Below are 11,076 nucleotides of genomic sequence, written 5' to 3'. Positions count from 1 at the left end.
ATTGTTGCCAGGGTGTCTTAAATGGTTGGTATGGTGTTCTAAGTGGTTGATATGGTATTTTGGGTGGTTGCTAGAGTGTTTGATTGTTGCTAGGGTGTCTTAAATGGTTGGTAAGGTGTTCTAAGTGGTTGATATGGTGTTTTGGGTGGTTGCTAGAGTGTTTGATTATTGCTAGGGTGTCTTAAATGGTTGGTATGGTGTTTTGGGTGGTTGCTAGAGTGTTTGATTGTTGCTAGGGTGTCTTAAATGGTTGGTAAGGTGTTCTAAGTGGTTGAAATGGTGTTTTGGGTGTTTGTTAGAGTGTTTGATTGTTGCTAGGGTGTCTTAAATGGTTGGTATGGTGTTCTAAGTGGTTGATATTGTGTTTTGGGTGGTTGCTAGAGTGTTTGATTGTTGCTAGGGTGTCTTAAATGGTTGGTAAGGTGTTCTAAGTGGTTGATATGGTGTTTTGGGTGGTTGCTAGAGTGTTTGATTGTTGCCAGGGTGTCTTAAATGGTTGGTATGGTGTTCTAAGTGGTTGATATGGTGTTTTGGGTGGTTGCTACAGTGTTTGATTGTTGCTAGGGTGTCTTAAATGGTTGGTATGGTGTTCTAAGTGGTTGATATGGTGTTTTGGGTGGTTGCTAGAGTGTTTGATTGTTGCTAGGGTGTCTTAAATGGTTGGTATGGTGTTCTAAGTGGTTGATATGGTGCTTTGGGTGGTTGCTACAGTGTTTGATTGTTGCTAGGGTGTTTTAAGTGGTTGTTAGGGGGTGTTCTATGTTGTTCCTGAGTGTTTTGGGTGGTTGCTATAGTGTTTGATTGTTGCTAGGGTGTCTTAAATGGTTGGTAGGGTGTTTTATGTCGTTCTTGAGTGTTTTGTATGGTTGCTACAATGTTTGATTGTTTGCTATAGTTCGTGTTTGATTGTTGCTAGGGTGTTCTAAGTGGTTGATATGGTGTTCTATGTTTTTAAAGGTGGTTTTGGGTGGTTGCTAGAGTGTTTTTAGAATGTTGCTAGGGTATCTAGGTGGTTGCTAGGGTGTTGTGGGTAGTCAGAAGTGTCTGTGATGTTATGGTCTGCAGATATGGCGGAGTGTGTCAGATCTCTAGGGAAGCTCTGGTGAAGTGGTTGAGTCTTAATGCAGGAGGTTCTGGTGAATCTCTCAGTTAATGTCTGCTCTTCCACAGACCCAGAGGAATAAAGCCTGTCCACATAACACTCCTCATGCTCTCCTGTCTCTGTGTGATGCATTTTTAACAGAGTTTGCAGCTCAGTGAACTAGTGTCTAAGATGTTTTATCCATCGCTGCCAGCATGGAGCGCAGTATTTCATCCCAGTGATGTAATTGTGTTAATTAACCTTTATTTTCCCCACTTCTCATTTCATTAGAATATCATTTGATTATCGTTGGAAATTTGTGGAGATGTCTTCTGAAACTCATATATATATATATATATATATATATATATATATATATATATATATATATATATATATATATATTATAAGTGTCTAACAAATCGATACTTCACTTTTGTACACTGTGTACCAGAAGTCATTCGTATTTGCAATGTAAATTTTTCTATTAAGGATTCTTGAGGTGTTGTTTGCTTTTTTTTTTCTCCTTGTGTGAATTTTATTATAAAGCATGGTGCATTGGAATGGTGTAATATGTAGATATGTGTATGTGGAATATGATTTTTTTTTATGTATATATTTTTTAGTTGTGATGCCACTCCCCTTAATACAATTGCCCCTTGTGGGATTAATGAAGTGGTTAACTTAACTTATATATTTTACAGTAGGCAGTATGCAGTAAGTCTGTGTGTAAAGTCATTGAATCTGTATGTGTGTCTGCATTAATACTGTTGCTGTTCTTCATGTGTCTCCTGCAGCATCTTCAGCAGCTTATCCATCAGGCTGAAGCCGTATTGAACGTGACTTTCATTACCATCTCTGCAAGTATTCCATGCATACAAAAACAATGTACATACGCCATACTGCACGAGTAGTATGCAACTCTAAGCATAAATGTAGTCTTTTTCTCAACACACTCCATTCTTGTCATCTTCGATTAATTTTTTCCTGTTGTGTGACCAACGTTAAACTCGGTTATGGAGGCGTGTGACCTTTCCCGCTCAACATGATTGATATTTTATGCTGCGCATTTGAAGGATGCTGGGAAGAAAACGAAATATCCTCTAGAGATCCGACACCTGTCAAAGTCTAACCTGATATTAGTTATATGCAATTATTTAATCTGCATGCAATTAAAGCCTCTGGGTGATGAATGACGTGGAATAATTTATGAACCCATTGTTTCAGCGATGCGTGATGACTAGCGATTAGACCGGGTTATTGGTGAGAGAATGCAAACTTGCTAATTTTAATATTCATGAGCTCGGAAGAGCATCTGTTAAATACACATGGAGATATTAGTATCTCTGAAATCTCATTGCCACAACACTCCTCGACAGGCTGAACAAAATGTTCATTCTGTGTTTTTGTTTCGATTCTCAACCCCGCCGCCGTCTCCGATTAGTTCTCATTAACTAGTGGCTAATGAACCTCCATTCTTCTCCTCATAGACGCTTTATCTTCAGCGTGTTTGAAGCGGCTGAATAATTAAGATTTACAAATTGGCTGTTTGCATTGTCTCCAACAATTAATTGTTTTTCGGCTGTCTGGTGACAAGACGAGACGGCCTGTGTGTTTTTGTTGTGTGAGCTGGCGGCTGTAGATTTTATTGGAAAAAGCGAGAGCCATTCAACAGATCTTCAAGGTCAAGAGCGCAGGATATTATTGTGTGTGTGTGTGTGTGTGTGTAGAAACACTTCTGTTTCTCCCCTTTCTGCGTTTCTGGCCAGAGGACCTTTATACACTGACTTTGTCTCATTTAAGCACCGTGTTTTTTCTCAGAAGTTTCAGCCGCTCAGATCATTTGGTCTTTGGAGGATTTGATAAGAAATGTTTAAGCTCTCTTACTTTTGATCGCAGACTTAGGGATTTAATTGGTTTGCGTGAAGTGTTTTTATTTTTATATTTGATCTTATCATATCTTATCTTGTCTTTATTGGGTTGCGAAAAGTGGCTGTTACTTCCAAAATAGAGGCAATTTTGAATGTGAGTTTACTAAAACGATAGCAGGGTTTCAGTTATTTTATTTTATTTTTTATGTTTTATATTTAATTTTGTTTTGTTTTATTGAAAATTGTATGCAGCCCAGGTGATTATCAAGTTATTATATATTTTAAAAGATTATGAAGACAAACAGTTTTTACATAAAAATAACATGCACTGATGAATTGTTCACAATATGACCAGGAAAATGTAGTAGGAAAGTAGATTTTGATTTCACATTGACTTCATGTCTCATTCGCTCTCTGCCAAGGAGAATCAAGTGAGATATTGAAGAGCTCATTTGAGATTTACCCAGACAGACGCTCTCTTGTGCTGCAGTATCTGGTGGACATCTGACTCTCTTCTGGACGCTGGCCGTCTCCTCTTTTGTTACTCTGAGGTCACAATGACACTTTTATCACTCTGAATTTTCTTTCTTTCTCTCACAAAAGCGAGGCGAAGCGTTCCGGATGGACAGAGAACAGTGATGCATCAGCCGTCCTGTCCCAGATCATTCATTGTTCAGTGTTCAAAACTGTAATTCATACAATATCTTGAATGCGTGTCATTCAATAGATAAACTTTAATCCGATTGTCCACATTCTACTAACTATAAGAAACTTTGCAACTACATGTCAACTAACTCTCCCTAAAATATTTTTTTCTTTTTTTAAATATGAGGGAAGTATAAAACTTAACTTGGTTAAGGTATTTATCTGACACAAAAAAGGCTACATGTTTTATTTTACTATGCAAAAACAAAATGCATAGAAAAACAAAAAGCTCACAGAAAAAAAACATACATGCACAATAAAATCAGTTATTAATATTTAATTCGGTCTCTCTTGTTTTTGCATGTGATCATAATTTCTTTCTATTACACCCTGACCAAAAATTGTCTCCACATAAAAAGTTATTATCACAAATAAAACAATTGACTCCAAGCACAGCTACGCAACATGCTTACAAAATCTTTAACAAATTTGTAATAATATTTGAATGAAGGGTGAGGACGTCAATTTTCCTAGGCCGGTTATCACTTTTGGGTTCTACTGTCTTAATTTAAGAATGCTATTTGTGCTTAACAAGCTAAACAAGAAAAATGTGCAGTGCAATTATTCCCTAATTTCTTTTCGTACTCTGACGTCTCCAATGCATGACGTCCACGCGTATGGAAGCACGTGGTCACAATAGAGCCTTGTTCTCGATGCCTCGGGGTAAAAGAGTTTCTCACAGCGGACTGTTACATCCCTCCATGTCCGTCTCAGTGACACATGTGTACTGTAGTCCTGTGCCACTTTAACTCTTACAGCGAATTATCTGACTGCACCTGGCCTCCGCCCTGAAGTATTTCATTTGGGATGGAATCGGGTCAGATGGTCGTCATCCGAGGCCTCGAGACACAGCATGTCAAATCTGAGACGGTGCCCGTGTCACATGTTGAGCTGAATGCTAACCGCAGCGCTAAGCACACAGAGCTAAATGACGGCCATTATCGGCAGGGCATCACGGGTCGAGCTGGAACGGCCCTCATGGCCATGAGCCATAATATAACACCGCATACAGTGACCCGTCAACACAGAACAGAGGCCAGTGAATAAATCAAACCCAGAGATGAGACTGTGTTCAGCAGGCAAAACTGAGCAGTACAGAGCCGTATATCGAGAGGCCTCGAAAGAAGAAATTTGTTCTCTCGTTTTAGTAAATTAGGGCCACGAAATAAGAATTAACTCCCACAACTTATTCATTTGTTCCCTCGTTTTAGTAAATCATGGCCAAGTTTGTACTAATGCATTCCCTCGTTTTGATTTAAAGGATTAGTTCATCCAAAAATGAAATTTCTGTCCAAAATGGGGGTTGCACAGACTTTAAGGGCCCTATCTTGCACCCAGCGCAATTGACTTTGTACACCGACGCATGTATCATTCCTATTTTGCACCTGCGCAAAGCGCGATTTTCCCTCCACAGAAGCACGTCGCTAAACTAGGAAATGAACTTGCGCTCCCTGGGCGGTTCAGTGCAAAAAAGGAGGCGTGTTCCGGTGCAAACAATCCCTTTTGCTATTTTGCTGTTCCATAAAACAATTGCGCCACTGACCAGAAAAAAACTAGTCTAAAGTCAGTGGCCCGTTGCGCGTTGTTCATTATGCTATTTTAAGGGCGCATACTTGGCCATAATCAATGTAGCGTGTGCACAACGCGCATACACTTGGATTCTCTCATCTAAGCAGCAGTTTTCATTTTTGCAAATCATACATTATTACGATAGATAGATAGATAGATAGACAATTTATTATAAAAGCGTACATGTAGCTTACACATTTACCCAAATTATCATGATACGCCTGTTTAACAGAAGTTAATTTGGGTGGGTTTCTACATCCCCAATGTCACTTCTCTGTGTTTTACGGCCCTGACGAGAACGTTGCTCTCCTCGGCTGTGAACCGCTCCTGGCGAGCGCCTGGCAAATCCGTCGTTATAATTGGAATCCGCTTTAGAACAAGCGCGCCTGCTTTTAAAGTAACACTAAGTAGTTTTTCAACCTTCATATTTCCAAGACTCTTGTGATGGTACATCGACTTAAAATAAGTTAAACGACATAGCCTGACGTGGTCTGTATCGCTTTTACTGGCACTATGTAACTTCGGGTTTCGGGTAGGAACCCGTGCATAAAAAGAACTACAAAATTCGACTGCTTTACGGCATACGTCACTTCCCCCACCACTTCCTCAAATTGTCTGTGGCCATTGCAGACATCCCAAGTCTCCCGGGAGTCTCCCGCATATTGATAGCGTCTCCCTGATGCCCGAAAATTAGTTTAAATCTGCCGGAATCTAGAGCGCACATGCGAGACAGAACATACTGCGCGCATAACATACATAGCGAGAGCATGGCAGAGAGGGAGAGAGCGAGAGACCTTGCGAGTGTGCCTCACGAAAGCTAGTCAACCCGCCACCCGTCGCCCCCCCCGTCAACAATCCAGTCACCAAGATATACCTCACTGAAATGACTTCTTGCAGGTTGGGATGTCTGCCATTGTTGATTCCAAAGCCGGTGCTGGATAAACAGCGAGCGTGTGTGCGACAGTCGGCTGCGGAAGGCTACATTTTTTACGACAGCAGTAATGGACAATTCTGCTTCCAACCTGTAGGGCGACCGCTGAGGAAAAGTTCCTTGGTGTTACTTTAAAGGGAATGTGAGATGACGCTCTGATTGGTTTATTTCACGTTACGCCCAAACCACACCTATGAATAATGAAGCTACTTCAGACCAACCCCTTTTAGATTTGCGCCTGGCGCAAGAGTCATTTATCCCGCCGGTTACATAGCAACAGCGCCCAAGACCCGCCCACAAAGTTACTTGCGCTTTGCACTTGACACTTGCGTTTTAGATCGTTAAAATAGGGCCCTAAGTGTTTTGTCAACTTTAACGCTTTAAGCTTGACTTCGACTAGTCGCTGATCATGGCCTATAGAGGGCGCAACAGGATAATACATCTTTGAAGTCCACTTTTATGCTCTGTTTCCAACTGTTAGTGATAAATAAATGCAGATTTTACCATCTGGATGCTCAATATTGATCGGGTGAATGCACGTTTTAAACAGCTTATTGTACACGCAAATTAATCACTGTTCTAAACTAAGGGTAGCTGGCCCCAGGTTATGGAACAAATTGCCATTACATATTAAAACAGCGCCCACAGTGTCTGAGTTCATCTTTTAAAAACCTACTTGTACTCTTGTGCGTTCAATGTTTTGTGAAAGTTGTTTTTAATTTTTGTATGGATTTAGATAGCTATATTTTGTACAGCACTTTGGTCAACCAAGGTTGTTTTAAATGTGCTTTATAAATATAATGAACTTGAACTTGAAACTTAATGTTCTGCTGCATTGTATCGCACACATTTAGACAGTAGCTCGCACAATAAAATAACTTACAAACTGAAAAGTTCTAGCATGTATTTCTTAGAAACTAAAACCCACAGCTTCACTATTAGAAGAGAGATGCTGCCAAGTAGAATTGATTCACACGCACTCGCTCTCTCACTAATGCATTCAAACCCGTAAGACTTTCGTGCATCCTTAAAACACGGATGAAGATATTTAAAATTTCTGTCCCTCCTTTGACAATTCATGCAGCTACCACTTTGTCACTTCAAAAAGTTTATAAAGAGATAAAAAAAAACAGTAAAACTAACACATAGGCCTATGAATTGAGCGGTTTAGTCAAAATTTTCTGAACACTCGATTGCCTTTTATGATGAACAGATTGAATTTAGACTTGCATTGGATAGCAACACACCAAAGCGACGCCCTAGCAACCGCATCCCATTGCATTAGGATTCACACATTATTGAATTAATACCCCGATCACACCGGTCTTGAGGTGCTAAATAAGCACCACTCACATTTGAGTTGACTAGAAATATTTCAATTGTAATGTGATCTGGACTGGGTGCCGGTCCCCTTCTCTAAATCTTCTAAACTGATGCGTCCTGCAGCGGGACATGAAAGATGATGATTGAGCCGATGACCAGATACTGTCTGAACGACAATAGTGATGATTAATCTCTAAATACAGCAGGGATGCAGTGAACCACTTCACATCCACATCTTTTGCTCAAATATTGCTTTTTGTTTTTGCTCGCTCTCTTGGAATCATCAGAACTCATCAAATTTGAAAACACAAGATCTTTCACAATGTTTTGAGTGAATAGGACAATAAGAAGCTCTTATGAGTATAAATTTAGCCTGTTACTGTTTTAGCTGCTGTGTGTGTGTGTGTGTGTGTGTGTGTGTGTGCAATGCATATAAAGAGTCTTTTGTATGGAGCGAGTCGCAGGCGTTGTTGGCCCGGGGCGTATTTCTCCTACTTCATTAAAGCAGAACACATGTCTGTGTGCATGACAATAAGCATTAGAGGGATATGAACAGCCTTACAGTCCCTGCGAGTGTGGATCTGTTCGACAAGCGCTTCACTGTTTCCTTAAGGTGATTTCTGATCATGACCCTCCTGCTGCTTCAACATGTACTTACACACGTTTTCAAAATTTTAATTGATTAAATTTCTGAACATGTTTGTTTGTATATATAATTTTTTTGCAACTAAACAGCAAGATCCTGATAACCACTCCACCACAACACCCCAGCATCTCATTTTCATCATCTAGTCTTCTCTATGCACCTATAAGTATGAATTGTGAAAATAATGCATGCATTTTTAATAATGTAATAACGTACAACACAAAATGAAGGTTTCCGCTGGGTGTGGGAAGCACTTCCTCGCCGGGCGTCTTTTAAAGACCTCATTGCCTGGCCTCTCCGCACACGCTGCCATTCTCATGAATAAAACATGCTGTCGTTAAGCTTAGTTTAACAGTTTCAATAAAAGCTCCTTCCAGAGAGATAAGCTGTCACATTAACTTAATATTCATTTCCTAAACCTGCCTCTCCGGGTTCCACGGTCAAATTACATTTCAATTCCTATTTATACTTTTCATGTCTTTATGAACTGTGTCAACCTGGTTAGGAAATATAGTTGAATTAGATGGTAATGTTATACTGAATGAATTTTATTGTATTTGAACGAACTGAGAGGTGAGGGGGACAAATGAGCTAAAACACAGAGTGGAAAATAACGCAGAGCCCACTATTTCAATTTATAATACTAAAACTAAAATAATATTAAAATAAATGACGATTAAAATAAAAAAGATATAATGTATAAATATAATATTTAAATTGAAATGAAATGAAGAGAAAAAATTGTACAGTAATATTAATATAATATTGATATAATTAATAAAAATAGTTCAAATAAATTAATATAATAAAACATTTTAATATATTTATAAATATAATAATATAAAAATAATAATAATAACAACGTATATATATATATATATATATATATATATATATACACTCACCTGCCACTTTATTAGGTACACCTGTCCAACTGCTCGTTAACACTTAATTTCTAAGCAGCCAATCACATGGTGGCAACTCAGTGCATTTAGGCATGTAGACATGGTCAAGACAATCTCCTGCAGTTCAAACCGAGCATCAGTATGGGGAAGAAAGGTGATTTGAGTGACTTTGAACGTGGCATGATTGTTGGTGCCAGAAGGGCTGGTCTGAGTATTTCAGAAACTGCTAATCTACTGGGATTTTCACGCACAACCATCTCTAGGGTTTACAGAGAATGGTCCGAAAAAGAAAAAACATCCAGTGAGCGGCAGTTCTGTGGGCGGAAATGCCTTGTTGATGCCAGAGGTCAGAGGAGAATGGCCAGACTGGTTCGAGCTGATAGAAGGGCAACAGTGACTGAAATAACCACTCGTTACAACCGAGGTATGCAGCAAAGCATTTGTGAAGCCACAACACGCACAACCTTGAGGCGGATGGGCTACAACAGCAGAAGACTCCACCGGGTACCACTCATCTCCACTACAAATAGGAAAAAGAGGCTACAATTTGCAAGAGCTCACCAAAATTGAACAGTTGAAGACTGGAAAAATGTTGCCTGGTCTGATGAGTCTCGATTTCTGTTGAGACATTCAGATGTTAGAGTCAGAATTTGGCGTAAACAGAATGAGAACATGGAACCATCATGCCTTGTTACCACTGTGCAGGCTGGTGGTGGTGGTGTAATGGTGTGGGGGATGTTTTCCTGGCACACTTTAGGCCCCTTAGTGCCAATTGGGCATCGTTTAAATGCCACGGCCTACCTGAGCATTGTTTCTGACCATGTCCATCCCTTTATGGCCACCATGTACCCATCCTCTGATGGCTACTTCCACCATGTCACAAAGCTCTAATCATTTCAAATTGGTTTCTTGAACATGACAATGAGTTCACTGTACTAAAATGGCCTCCACAGTCACCAGATCTCAACCCAATAGAGCATCTTTGGGATGTGGTGGAACGGGAGATTCGCATCATGGATGTGCAGCCGACAAATCTGCGGCAACTGTGTGATGCCATCATGTCAATATGGACCAAAGTCCCTGAGGAATGCTTCCAGCACCTTGTTGAATCTATGCCACGAAGAATTGAGGCAGTTCTGAAGGCAAAAGGGGGTCCAACCCGTTACTAGCATGGGGTACCTAATAAAGTGGCCGGTGAGTGTATATATATATACACACACACTAAAACTCTCTGTATAAGTAAATCTAAAACAGAATAAAGCTAAAAGTGAAACAGAAAGTCACTGTAACAAATGGAATGTTTAAAGGATGTTTTGTATCGATTCTAGAATGTTCAAATTAATGACCAGTATTCCGTTACATTCCCAGTAATGAAAACCAATACAGAATAGAGTAAGTGATCATCTTTCCTGATTCTAAGTTTGACATGCTCTGTGACACTGGATCAGTCTGTATATTGTTCTGTTTGCCCCGCACCCATCCATCCATCCATCCATCTATCCATCTATCCGTGTGTGTGTGTGTGTGTGTGTTCAAATGAAAGCTCTCTGTAGGGAGCTTAAGTGTGTGAGCATGTAAAAATGGTTTTGAGCACAGAAACATGGATCCTTTAAATACTATATTCTGCTGGGTAATTTGGTGGGTGTGGACTCCTCTCGACCTGCGCTGGCATTTCCACACTTCACTGCTGTAGCAAACATGACAGATGATCGGTCGTCATGGTTACCGTCCAAGTGACAATGCGGTACCCCGTGTTTTTTATTATTTCGGATGCACTCGGGGAACCTCTAAACACACCTCAAATACTGTTTTTGGAAGATAAGTGGGAGTTAAAGTCACTTAGTGTGTTTTTTCTGGTATGAAACAGCAGTGTTATTTTAGGCTGTGTTCAATTAAGACGAACCCTGGTGCGATTACTCTGTTAGTGCGGTTCATCTGAAGGCTGGTGCCACCAAACAAGTGGACCGAGACGCTGAAAAGAGTCTCAGTCCGCTTCCAAACACTACTGAACTATTGAAACACGGACAAAAGACATGCAAACGGAT

The sequence above is a fragment of the Rhinichthys klamathensis genome, unplaced genomic scaffold (genome assembly GCF_029890125.1).
Source record: "Rhinichthys klamathensis goyatoka isolate OS25496 unplaced genomic scaffold, OSU_Roscu_1.1 h1tg000029l_1, whole genome shotgun sequence".
NCBI lineage: Eukaryota > Metazoa > Chordata > Actinopteri > Cypriniformes > Leuciscidae > Rhinichthys > Rhinichthys klamathensis.
This window is presented reverse-complemented; position numbering follows the sequence as displayed.